This window comes from Scomber japonicus, chromosome 19 (genome assembly GCF_027409825.1).
Source record: "Scomber japonicus isolate fScoJap1 chromosome 19, fScoJap1.pri, whole genome shotgun sequence".
NCBI classification, from domain to species: Eukaryota; Metazoa; Chordata; class Actinopteri; order Scombriformes; family Scombridae; genus Scomber; species Scomber japonicus.
In genome coordinates, this window is record NC_070596.1 from 15,546,562 (window position 1) to 15,560,775 (window position 14,214).

A 14,214-nucleotide genomic window follows, 5' to 3' on the forward strand; every position below is an offset into this window, starting at 1 on the left:
AAAACAAAAAAACAACCACAGCTGAAGGAGAACTCTTTCTAAAATAGAGGTTAATCAAACAGTAACACACAATAACATCTTTTGTGGCAAATCCAGTGTTTGAATCTAAACAATGTTTGGTTTTCCAATTAAACCTCTTTGACAGAGACAAGGAATGTGAAATGGAAACAAGACAGAGCTTTGAGAAAGCATGATAAAAGAAACCCAAAGCATGCAATTATACAGTTAAGAGAATTAATGGAAAGGTCATCTGTAACTCCAAAACTTTATTCATGACAAAGCTTTCTCTCTTTCTCTCCCTCCCTCTTGCTCCTGAACTATCTTTTCCTTTGGGTATATTTTGAGAGAAACCATCAAAAACATACCAGAGGACGGAGAAGTCGCAGGTGTTTCTAACATCAGTCTGAGATTTGGGGGGAAATGAAAGAGGAGGAAGGTTGTAAATGCGTCTAAAGTCTCAAACAACGAGGATCAAGACTATAAATTGTATTTTTGTTGTTGTTTTTGTTTAGACATGAACCCAAGGCCAGGATAACATATTGAGACTTCTGAATATTCATTTTAACAGCCTGCTTTCCTTGATGGTATCTTAAACTGCAAATGGGTAAATTGAAAAGTCAGTGCCCTTCAAAGAGAGCTTTTGCTCTTTTGTCTTTGATGAAATCTGCATCAAGAGGACACGATTACTGACTATGATAAGACTGCATTAAATATGGGAAATGTCCTTGCCTGCCCAAACAGCTAAGCAAACTGTGGTGCTAATAGCCAGAGGGATCCATGTAATGTGAAAGACATTTTTATACTTTATGACTCATTGCTGAGAAGACTATGATTTATAGATGATCATTCAATTCAAAAATGGAACATTTAAAAGCCATTTAACTGAATATTTCCTACTGCTGTCTGTTTCTATGATGTGGTCCAAACAGGTAGTATGCCAAAGTAAAGAGAGTTGTTTGAAGAGATGTTTTTAGTTGATTTCAGCACAAGACAATATTTGATGTTAAACAATAAAATATGACTATTCTTACTGTAGAGCTTTGGTGGAAATTTGCTCCAAAATCCATTTACTTTAAAGAGTCATAGCTAACTGACCAAAACTAACATGCCAGAGTCAGGGAGATGTCATTAAAATACAAGTTTCCATTCTATCAATCTTCATATACATGGTTGTAGCAGTAGTACAGAAGTAGAGATCAGTGTACTTTTGTACTAACAGGAAATTATGCAATACATCATCACATTCTTTGTCTTGTTTGTCTTTGTTTTTAGATATCACTGAGTTCAATCGGGAGAGACCAGAGAATGAAGCAAAAATAGCTGTTTATTATACAGAGGACATTGATGATTAGGTATTGTCAAAAGTCTTTAGTGCTTGGACTCTGCAGTGAGATTTTGAACCGAAGGACCTCAGTCCTGAGCAGCAGCAAGATAGATCCTGCATGGCGTCCAGACTGGTAGCTGATGACTTCTGCTGAGACTGATCGGGCTGATGGGGCTAATGAATCTGCACTGATGAATCTGTGAAGACCGGACAGTAATGGGGAGGTGTTGGGTCGCACAAAACAGCATTACATTTATTTGTATGTTTGCAGCTCTGAGTGGCTGTTTTCTATTATACAAAGCAATGTGGTGTCAATTAACAGCAAAGAATGGAAAATAAAATATTTTTGTATGTGTATGTATGTAAATGAGTATTTCTAAGTTGTCCCTTGTATAGAATATGTAGCATGGATTTAGGATATAACTGCACCCACAGAGCATACACATAACAACATGTCCAATCAACCAAAATAATTATAATTCAAACCACCTGTGTGAATGTGCATGGCCTTTAAAAGCCGAAACAGAAAAGCACAGACCTCTAACTTCTTTCTGTAGGCCTTTTTCATGAAAAACATTTTGACCTTTCACAGTTGAAAAATCATAGTTTTAATAAAATGAATGATGGCTGAATTCCATTTAGCTGTTAGAGTTTCAGGTTCCTGCTACTCAACATGCTGACTTATGGTAACACTGTCATGGCTTACTGCATAGAACAGAGCTAACATATAGAGTTAATGTTATTACAAACAACAGTGCTTTATATCCATACTAATTCTTGTGTGTTTACGCTGGAAGTGACTAAATAATGTATTTTCAAATCAGTCGGTATGCCATGCCTACTAAACAGTGCTTGATTTTTGAGTGTGCTGTGGATGGATGCTATTCCTACAATGCTCAAAAGAAATCAAGGAGCTGGAGGAAAAGTTTTGAACTAATTGGATGGTGGGGAGACAGTTCCAGGAGCCCCTCAGAAAACAAAAAATAACTATTACATATTTGCTGTCTCTTTGTAAACTTTTAATTGGCAGAGGTATTCTAAACTCACAGTTCCTTGTCTTGTATGCGAACTGCATTGCCACTGCGGTGTGGTTTGTATTGGGTTGAGGGTAGTAAATTCTAAAATTAACAACTTGTGAGTATCTCCATATCCATCCAGCTGGATGGATATGGAGATAACTGTAATCATTTTAATTATCAGTTCAGTCCCTTTCTAGTAGCTTGATTCCAGCTCAATATATTCTTTGTAGCAATGAGCTCAACTATATCTAGTCAGCAACACTTGGCTTCCAGAACATATTCTTAATCCCTAGAGAGATGCTCAAGTTTCTGGAATCAGGGCGCAGTCAACCAAACACTGTTGTTCTTCTCCTTCACAGGTGACAAGCCAGCCAGTCCTGCTGAGTTGAAGCACCTTCTGTTTGTCTGGAAACTCACATGGGACCAGTTTCCCAATGGAAACCCTATGACCCAACACAATACAGTTCACCAGGTCATAGGCACAAACAAACCCCTCCACCATAATCATGTGCTCAGTCTGAGGAAAGTCTAAAACTAATTAAAAGTAAATGGATCCATTTTATCATGTATTTTTATCACATCAGAGATTGTTAGTGTAGATGCCATCAAATCTGACCTTATAAGCATTTTAAATGTTTGTAAATTCTAAATTTATAGCTATGTTGCTGTCATTTCAGTCTGCCAGTTGTAGCTACCCTGTCCTGCAGGTGTCCTTAGTCTGTACCCGCCAGTCATCATTGCATTTTCACCACACCCACATTCACACCTTTTTTGAAGCAGTTCCTTATTCCACAGGAAAGATTTTGGTTACTTTTAATGAAGTTATTATAACTAAGGTTCAGGAAGAAGAACATACCTCTCTGTTTCTCACTAATTTAATTTTCTGTGCATACCTTTATATCTTCTCCTTTTGTTTCTCATTTGTATCAGTTGTCATGACGATCCCCCCAAACCCATTCTTTTCCTCACTCCCCGTTCAGGGGGTTGCATCCCAAACCATCCCAGGTCCTTCCTGTGGTGAGTTTACATGTTCTCCCCATTTGTATGGGTTTCTGTGGGTTTCAACATGCTCCAGTTTCCTCCCACCATCAAAGACATGTGTGTTAGGGCTAATTCTTCTTCTTCTATAGGAACCACAAGGGAGCTGAAGAAGCAGAAAGCTCATCGAGGTGTACTCCCATCCTGAGTCTCAACCCTGGGTTCCTAGACACTCAAACTACATCTCAACTCCCTTTGGTCCCCGTTCATCCCCATGCAATCAACCATTCATGTCTGCCCTCGACCCCAATCATCCCATCATACAAGATCTCGACCAACCTTTGGCTCCTGTTTATCCCCCAGCGATCGACCCTATTCATCCCTTTCCTCGATTCCCAATCATCCCATCATTCATGACCCTCATCCTGCTCTTCTCAAATCTTCTTGCCACTCCCAAAGTGGAAAAAAGCCCTGTAGACCTGAGTTTTCTGAGAGATACTGTTAGTACGTCCACATATAACAATATAAGAGCATGTTTTACATACATATGTCCACTTTTCATCATGATGTGTATGTTAGTAGTAAGAAGTTGTTTTTAATAAAATATGAACAGAAGAGTCTGATCTGCCAACATATCAGCTTTCATTTCTTGAGAAACATAACCTAATGCTCATGTGTTTTGGTCCCAAAGACGGAAAACTAAAAAAGAGGAAGATGAAAAAGTTGCGAAACTGCCAAAGTTAGAAATATTAGTTCATCAGACCATCCTGTTGGTGAGACTGAGAAGCAAGAGGGAAGTGTTTCTTTCCAGAAATGTACTGCAGACTTCATTTTTTTAACCACAGAACAAATCTGTTGGGGTATAATAGAAGGACATTCATCTTAGTAAACTCTTGCAACTGAATGACAGTCACCGAAATTGTCTGGTTTATATTGGATGGATGGATGGATGGATGGATGGATGGATGGATGGATGGATAGACAGATGGATAGATGGACAGATGGATGGTTGAATACCATATAACAAAAAGAAGAAAAAAACAGTAAAATAAGTACATTCTACAGGGACAAAGCAGTCACAATTAAGAAAAACAAGAGCATTCATTATATAAAATATAAACCAACACTGATCTAATTTAAAGGAGTCCTGAAGCTCATTCTATCTATTAGGAGTGTAACAGGTGAATCCAGTTTTTCCCAGTTGTATGTTCATATACAGGATATCGAAGGTAATGTATTCTTGTGAAAATGTATGGTATCCCATATTTCTAAGTGATGATAAATAAAAAGGAAGCTTATTTAGTATGGCTTTATAAGTAAAAGAGACAGTGTTGTTCCCGTTGAGTGATCAGTGATGCCCACACTACCTTTCCATAAAGGATACAATGGTGGGTTCTAAAGCTGTCACCTGTAATAAATCTAAGACAACCGTGACACACCGCATCAAGGGGTTTGAGGGTATATGGGCAGCGACATGCATTTAAATTACGACTGCAATGTCAAGCACTGATAATAATGTTGCCTGTACAATCTGCAATCTGCTGTTAAAAGAGATGCAGTGCTTATTTCTAAAAAAAAGAAATTTAAATTTAAGCATTTTAGTCAGTTCCTCAACATAGCACTTTCTAAATTTCAGCCTCAGATATGGCACTAATAGTAAACTTACAGATTTTTTTTTAAATATTGAAGAGCATTGTATTTGTCATATCTGGAATAAGTACACTAAAAGCTTAAGTTTAGCCAAAAACATCCAACATTAAATTAGACTAGATTAGATTAGATTTGTCAATAGTGGGCACTGATGATTAATGATAGCTCTATTCATTATTATGCTGATGATGAGCCCAGGTAATTTAAATTATAATGTGAACAGAATTCATACAGAAGTATTGAGCCCTGTGACTTGACAGGAGGAAGACAGTTATTGTGGCTTCCTGGATTCTAGAAACCCTTCAAATTGGACGGGAGCATCTGCTGCTTCATTAAGGAATCCAGCCAGAGGACGTTCTCTCTGTGAAAATGAAAGCTGCAGACTTAAAGGCACCTTGTGGAGTTCTCATTGTAAACACAGACAGATTTGTTTACATTCAATATCTGTCAAGAAAACACATGGAGTGTATCCTTAAGGCCTAACAAACATATGTAATGCGTTTCCAACCTCATAAGAATTTTCAGTCTTTTTTTATTAACTCTGCATTGTTTACGTCCACCCGTGGCTGTCTTATTCTCTTTTATTAGTGCATGTGCATCCTCGTGCATGTGCTGATAAAAACATACATGCATGCATCAATTAATCAACTAATGCTACACAGCACCATAATTCATGCTGTCCTGATACAATTTAGCAAAATCACAATCATAAGTATTCTTGAGCCTCAGTTTGGTTCACCTTCTCGGTTTTCCAAGGACAAACTCCAGCATTCTTATGCTGATGATCGGCTGCCTCCATGAAAGAGGTGTTTGACATGAGGGCAAATGGGAGGCCAGGAAGGATCACTTCTGACCCTGAGCAAACTAACCACCTGTTACAAGAAAAAAACGTCCTATGAAAGACACTGCTGATTCATCAAGATTCAAATGGAGAGCTGTTAACTGACCCGACCCGCTATTATGAGAGTGTCATGTATCTTGTGGCAGGAATTCTAATTAATTTGTAATTAATAACGGTAGAAAAAAGACTCAGCCACTACATTAGTTACTGTAAGTGAAGAAAATCCAGAGCAAAAATTTTAATTAAATTCACTTTTGAATTTCTTGCATGTATGTCTTCTCAAAGCCGTCATGATTGAGCTGATCAACTGCAGAAAAGGACATTTTGACACACCCGATGGCATTATCAAAAGTATTGCCTTAATCAGTGACTATACAGCAAAGACTGAAGGATGTGTGAAGAAAACAGCTTTATTACTCCAGAGGCAACCGACCCAGAGAACTGTAAAATTGGTCACAAAAATGGTATTGATCTGGCTTTTCAAAGTGCTGTTGTGACTAGACTCGTAATGCTCTTTAGTAAATGCTCGCTCTCTGCTCTGGTTTTCTCCCTTCTCTGCCAGCTATGTGTCATATTATTATGCAATGTGTCACACAGAAGCTATTGTTGGATCTAGTTTGAATAATTTTTTTATTTAAAAAAAAAGGTAAAACATTTTTTGCTGCTTATTCGTGGAAGCTTTGAGAAAATCACCACACTGAACGGCTTGTCACTGGAGGAGGTCCCTCTGAGAAGATTAAAAGTTTCTGTAATTGATTCTGAGTTGTGCAATTGTAAATATACATGGGACTGCCCACTCGCAGGACACGGTGACCTTGTCAGAAACAGGAACGGTCCTTACACAGATTCCTACCTGGGCCACATTGTAATGGAATGGGAGATGAGGAGGACGAGCCAGTGCAACCAGCTTGTGCAGACAATGACTGATTGTCTGGGGAATGCTACCTAACATAATGCATTATTGCAACATAATTGACTTTAGTGCAAGACAAGATCCCCAAGGGCTAACAATTTAGCCTCAAGGTCACAGTTTTGGGCAGAAAGCAATGCAAGTATGATGACACTTTTGTCAAGATGTCTGAATAGGTGGACAAAAGAGTAATACACAAAGAGATCCATTATCCTTGACCTTGCTTGTTGCAGCATGCAGCATATTAAAAAAGTACAGCTTTTAAGATTTCACATGACCATGGATCCCATTTAGAGGAATCCTGACCTCCTGACAATTCAAGCGAGAGTTTCCTGGATAGTGATATTTTATTCAGTCAGTCTTAACAAAACTGCCGAGAAATTCTAGTGAAATGTTGAATACATACAGTACATTTTCCTGCCATACTATTATTCCAGCAAGAAATGTGGAGATAACGAGGCTTGCTGAGCCTGGCTTCGGTTTCTGGCCAAATGACAGCATATTTAGTGTCATCACCCATCAAACATCTGTCAGTCTGCTGCGCCTCTTATCCTGATTGATGGTCACCCCCTGGTGTATAGTGAACAGCGAGCCATCCGACCACCATGTCAGTATCTGTGGTTAATGACCCGCTCGAAGGCTTCTGTGACTGAGCAGAGAGTAAAAGTTAGCTGCATGTCTGCACCAACAATCATGACTGCTGTACTTTGATCACACACAGGCACTTAGCATACAAACAAATGTGTAAACAACTTAATATGATTATTGAAAGTCATGGTGCATGCTACAGTACATACACATACATTAGTTTCTATCACCCAAGATATATACAGTAACTGCTGATTATTCATGCTTTAAGGTCGTATTTTGAGTAAAACTTATCAAGCCGTGAGGTGTATCCTGGCATTTTATTCTGGGATTAGACTGTGTCACAATAAATCTAGTGGGGGGATTCATGTATTTATTTATTTATGTTAAGTGAAAGTCACTGAGCTTTGAGTGTGTATTCAGAGTGTGTGATAAATCTGCACTTAATGCTCATTCTTGCTGAAAGTTATTAACTGCTTCTGATGTTTCATTGCTGGACATGGCGGATTATGAAGATGGACTCCAAATGTAACAGCCACTCAAGTCCAATAATTTGGTCTCTGATGGTAAAATGTTTGTCGAAGGAATAATCTGTACAAGGATTTGCTGTTCTGTAGGACAAATACATTATATTTCAGCAGCAGTTCACAGTAAAAGAAGAGTGGGCTTTCACACACTAGTAATGTTTCAGTCTGATTTGTTACACTATAAAAGTAGAAAGTGGAAAGGAGGATGAAAGCTTTACTAGAAAATGACACAAAGAAATCTGTCCTCTGTCGTCTGTAAAATGAGCTAAAACATTTAATCCCTGTTGGATAAGCCCTATATCTTTCCCAGAGATACAGAGCAGCATCTGTCTCTGGATGCAGGAGTTAAAAAGAAAACAAAAACATTTATATTGGAGTTGAACAGCAGGTGTTGAATTTCACTCAAATTTCCATCGCATATAATGTGAAATAAATTGTTATTTGTATTGCCATTTAATGTCAGAACAACACAAATTCAGTGGGTAATGACGTGAACAATTGGATGACTTGTTTTGTTGTACTAAATAATGTTTATGTGTTATTAAGGAAATGGATAAAACTAAACTAAAAGAAATATAATAAAACTTTTCTTTTCTCAAGTATTCTCGCAAGATGTTTCCCAAGAGACTCGTCTTTCACCACTCCTCCAGGGCTTCACTGTTGTACATGAAGGTCTCCTTAGAGCTGTTTTCACCTGTCAGGATGTTTTTATGTCTGCTAGGGTGGTAGCGGCCATGTTTTCCTGATTGTGGGATTAAATGGACAGTGTAAGGATACCAGCCTAGAGAAAGCATTGACACTCTGTCCTCTAGACAACATGATGACAGCTGTGTCATTTTATGTGTATGTTGGTGGTCTGTTTAAGCACATCTGGTGACTTGTTTATTTCTGCTTGATTGGACAGAGTAGATGTATACAGGATATGACTGAGAATTAACATCTAGACACATCTTTCAAATTCCTCCTTCACCTTAAATTATGCTGTTTAAAATTATAATGAGTGACTGTTTAAGCTGCAAGTAAAACATATTTTATATTATTTGCTATTTCCATTTTTACTGCACTTTTGCCATAACACATCAGCAGTACAGTAGTATCAATATGTATCAGTGTAATAATAAGCAACTTAAGAAAAAAGGCATCATGTTCAGTCAGTGTATCGTGCAGCATACGCTTCATCACTGATGAAAAGCTACATTACTCTCTCTCCTCAGCTCCATGAATTGGCATTGTATGTATGTATGCATGTATATATTTTTATGATAACTTTGTAAAACAACCTAACATTGTTTGAACTTTCATGTTTCTAGAACATTTTGACTTAAGTATGACCATCAGCAAATCATACCTTTGGATTTAGAGGTTGCATCAGGAGCAGCCAATCAGATTTCTATTGCACCCTTACTTAGTCCCCACACGTTGCCCCAGGCACCAAGAGATATTCAGAAGGGTAGAGCAATTGATATCCTCATTATACTTTAATACATCATTTGAATACGTGATGATGTAAAAATTCAATAAGCACTCTTAGGTGCTCTTCTGGCCCTAATTTGGCCCTCACAGGGTGCGAGAAGAAATGAATTACATCCCTATTGGTCATGAAGATTCATGATGAATATTTCATGAGTATGCCTGGGAATTCTCACAATTGCAGTTAATGACAAAGCATGCCATCTGCCACAGCAACAGGTAATTTAAGGAATCCATCATAATCTGTTGTCACTGGCATGAACACAGAATGATACAGTAACACTGCAAACTTGCTTCAGACAATACCCAAATGTCTGGTTGTCTGTTCTCCATAAATAAGCAATACGTTTACTTTCTGAACTCAGTATGTTGCAGTCTGCATGGCCTGATGTCTTCTTCCAGAGTGAAACAAACAATACAAGCAATGAATAATACATTCAAGAACTGCATTTTTTTTTCATCAGACTTTAATTGGACATGTTTAATGGAGCGGTGACATCATAACCCATTAGACCATGCATTAGACGTGTAAAAACCAGTGCGTGGCACAGTATGACCAGACCAAGGACAAATTAGTGTCCAAGAAGTTGACTGAGCCAGAGCAGGTGCTCTTGGTGAATGTGAATTGCGATAACACATTTTATTATCAAATATTCATGAATCACTGTGCTTTACCGCACCATGTTGTAGGCCAATGTCTAATTGCCAATTACACTTGCAGCTCACAGAGCATGATGGTGAAGAGGATAGTGAGATAGTGTGTGGTCCGAGGAGGAAGTAGAACAACCATTTAAAATTCATGTGCTTAGATAATGTCTTAATACATTTCTCATTTTATACCGTACAATCAATAAACATCTTAATAATAAGCATATTTGGAAGGAGCTGTGCTGTCAGAAGATACTGATATTGATGATTACTTCAAGAAGAATTTAATAGAGAGCACCACGCCAATCTAGAAAAACACTAGGAGTGGAGATTAAGAGAGTGTCAATTGTACTGACACCTCAAAAGGCTGCTTCATTAGAAACAAGTAAAACACATATCCTTTCTGTCAGAAGATGCTATTTATATGTTTATGTACGTCTCCTTCTCTGCAAGAGAATATTTCCATCAATATAATTTTATGTCTTATTATAATGGATTCAGTTTAGAAATATTTAAATATTATGTACTGCATTAACACCCAAAAAAGTAAATATGTTTATATGTTAAACTATGTACATGAATGAAGCTGTATTAAAAAAAATGTCTTGTCTCAATTAGTGTAAATGTATCACAGCAGATATCCAAATGTACTCTTATTGAAATAACCATATTCAAAAACTCTCTGTATTATTCAGGATACATTTGAGAAACTAATTCAACCAAAATTAGTAATAAAATGTTCATTTAAAAAAATAAATCTTGTAATATAAGGTGAAAGAACAATGAAAAGAAAGAATAATGAAAACAAAGGTATTTGCCTTTTTTTATATACTTTGGGGAGCTGTTATGATTCTGATCACATAAAAGCTATCTGTGGGGCGACCTCGTCGTTTCTGAAACCAAAGGTTTCTTTAGTCAATTACAAAAGCAATCAATAATCCCAAATGAATCTTTGACGGTAAGCTGTTTCAATGTAGGTGCCACTGATGAGATTTTTTGGAACTTCTTTCTGCACTGTTAGTTTTATAGATTGCATTTGCCATGCAGGGGAAGTGCTGTTCCAGTTAGTTTATTTTAAAAATGACCTGTGTTTCCTTATGATAAACATGAATCTCATTACAAGAAACTAGTTAGACATCTCCTCAACACTTCCCCAAAGTGGAGAAAATAATAGAGACACGTAACAGTATGGGAATATCAAGTAATTGTGTTTGAAGTAATAGGAATGTGGCGTGTGTTGTTTGTTGTGCAACCAAGCATTGACCTCATGAGGCAAAACACCAACACATATTTATCAAAGAGGACGTAATTGCTTTAAACCGGGTCTACTTTTCTAACTTTTGCCATTAAAAGTAACATTACGGCTTCTAGTTACTGTAAGAGTTTCACAACATATTTTCCTAAACTGCTGTGACATGATGGATATCCTCACCTGCCTGCTGTAGTGAGTTTTTTGGGGACCTCGGTACACCACTGACCCCTGACTCCCTGGAACTTAAAGAAAAAATGTTCTTTCATCCAACACTTAATACTTCCATCTTGACTTCCTGGATATCAGCAGCTGTGGTTTTGATGTGTCTGATCTCTCTGCTTTCAGGTCTGTTGCCTCTGTAGACCACCCAGAGCTCACCCTGGAGGTTTAATTTGATTATGATTGGATGTCAGGATGAAGCTACTTTCTACCAGTGAAGGCCCCTGGCTGGGATGATCTTCTCCTCTGTTATGAACACCTTTTTCACTCAAGGAGGTGTGTTAGCCTTCTACTGATAGTTGTGGCCATACAAACCTTCCTTTGCAGTACACACATATGTGAGTCTCACACTCCTATCTCATAAAATTGGGTGGGGAAGTGTGACAGTGACTGAGCTGATTTTGTAGACTTTTAGGTCTACTTAACATACAATTTGTAAATGTTGTTTCTATGTTGCAAATTTGATATCATTGGGGAAAGAGTCACCTGTGCGCAACCAGTGTCAGTTAGTTTAATGTCCATGCACAAGCATTTATTAAGGTCTATTTTCACTTCTGTTGTGAAATTATGAACAACAGATTTTTCTTGTTGGTTTAGGAGAATTAATTTTTAAGCTAATAAGGAAATTCATGTGGAGAACTGCTTATTAGTTAGAGTTGATTTTTCTATAAACTATAATATTTATAAAAATGTGAAAAATTCATATCAGGGACAAAGCACCCCAGAGAGCCTCTCTGGCATCTCCACTCATGCTTAAATTTGTTTATATAATTTGCTGATGTGTAAAACTAATTGTTTTTAAAAAGATGAAATAAAATAATACAGAAATAATTTTACAATTAATTAAAATCAAAGCGCATTTGCATAAAAGGACAGAAAATCAACCAATCTGATAATGCTACAACCTTTTTTGATTACAGCAAAACTTAAATACTAATTACATTCAGTGTCCAGATTTAAAGCCCTCCCCATTAAAAAACGGGGTTTTCTTATTGTTTCTTCACTTGGCTGTTTGTACATATGTGGTTACACACTAGAAGTATGACACTAGAAAGCAGTCTTGGGAAAGGGATAAATGTGCTAACCTTAAATCTGAGTTTAAGGTGTGTGGCAACTACAACAACTGGAGGTTGAAAGTTACTTTAAGGTCAATGCCACTGATGGCCACTAGGTACTTGCTCCAAAATATTCCTGTCTCCAAATGACTCCCATTCAAAAAGCATCAGCTAGAAGTCACTTTTTTCCATTATGTTATTTTGGTTTCAACTGCTAAATCAGGCCCTCTAATAAGTGTGATGGTGGTCAGTTTAGAAATTATTGCTTCATTAGTAAAGACTTGAAAACTTGGGCATTGATGTCACAATGTTTCAGTAAGTTTAACGTTAATTATGTTATAATAGTTTAACTAAAGTAGCTAAATTTAGCAGAAATGCACGACTCAGGGCGCCATTTTGACGATCTATAGCACATGGCGTGAAGCGCCTTTGGGGCGGATCGGAAATCCACTTTTGCTAGCAGCCTGGTGTCATCAGCTGATTTAATAAACAGTGAGCGGCTGTGTGTAATGGCACTGTGCTCTGTGCAGCATCTCAGAGGCTATAGAGTCCGCACCGGCACTCTCCATTTTTTTTACAATTAATTAAATCTCATAATGACTAACTAATATGACATGTATTTTTAATATACATATTCATAGATTCAGGATTTTTCAACTAGCCAAATATTTAAATTAGCCCGGCCTTTAGAAAAGATTTCATTGTACATCCTGTAAATTTGAACTAATTAAAAAAAACAAATGCACTTGAACTCAACCTCAGCTTATTAGCCTATGTTTTAAAGAATTATTCAACGTTACCTATCTATACCATCACCTACTTTAAGGCCAGGCAATAGAATTAGTAATTTACCTTTTTTGTTGTTGCTCAAAATCATCATTACATTTACACCAACACATCAAGTACAGAAAATAACCACATGTCCTTGTCCATATTCACTGTGTGGATCTACAACTTTCCAAGGCTGTGTAAAAATAATTAAAGTCTTACAATCTGAGCCATCACAGATCCATTGTGTTGTTGAGGATCTGGGAGAGAACAAAGTCTGTTATTCAGGTTTTAACAAGTTTTCTGTCTGAGCACAGAGGCTGCAGGAGGCTCAGGTGCAGCAGAGAGAGACAATCCCTTCACATTCAGAGGGGAATAGACCTGTCATCTCGGTAAACCCTTGAAGAACCAACCAGTGGAACCACATGCAGCCCTTTCAGCACACTTATCTGCTGTGAACCAGGGTAGAAAGATATTAACAGAGGGCATCGTCATGCAAGACGCAGGCATTCTCAGCGGGTAATGTTTGTGTTTTCTGACAGTTTGCTCTGTTGTTGTTGACGTGGATGCATTGCACTCAACATTCATCACATTTCAGTGATTCATGCAGCTGGCTCTGAACAAAAGATAAGGGGGTGTGTTTCGGTTTTAAATAAAGAAACAAATGTACTGCTTTTTTAAAATCCCCGCTGATCAATTCAAATTCAATAAGTACGCTTCTCAAAAACGCAGCTTGCATTTGACTGAATTCATGTTTGATAATGAGCTGTTTATTGAATGCCTTAAATATGCTTAGTACTAAGCATGGCCCTGGGGCACAGGTTTGTTGTTGGGCCCCTATTGAAGCTAGTGATATCCATGGTAGTACTCTAGACCTGAAATGATTGGATGACTAGTCAATTGACAGAAAATTAATCAGCAGCAATTTTGATAGCATTCAATTCAATTCAATTCAAATCACTTTA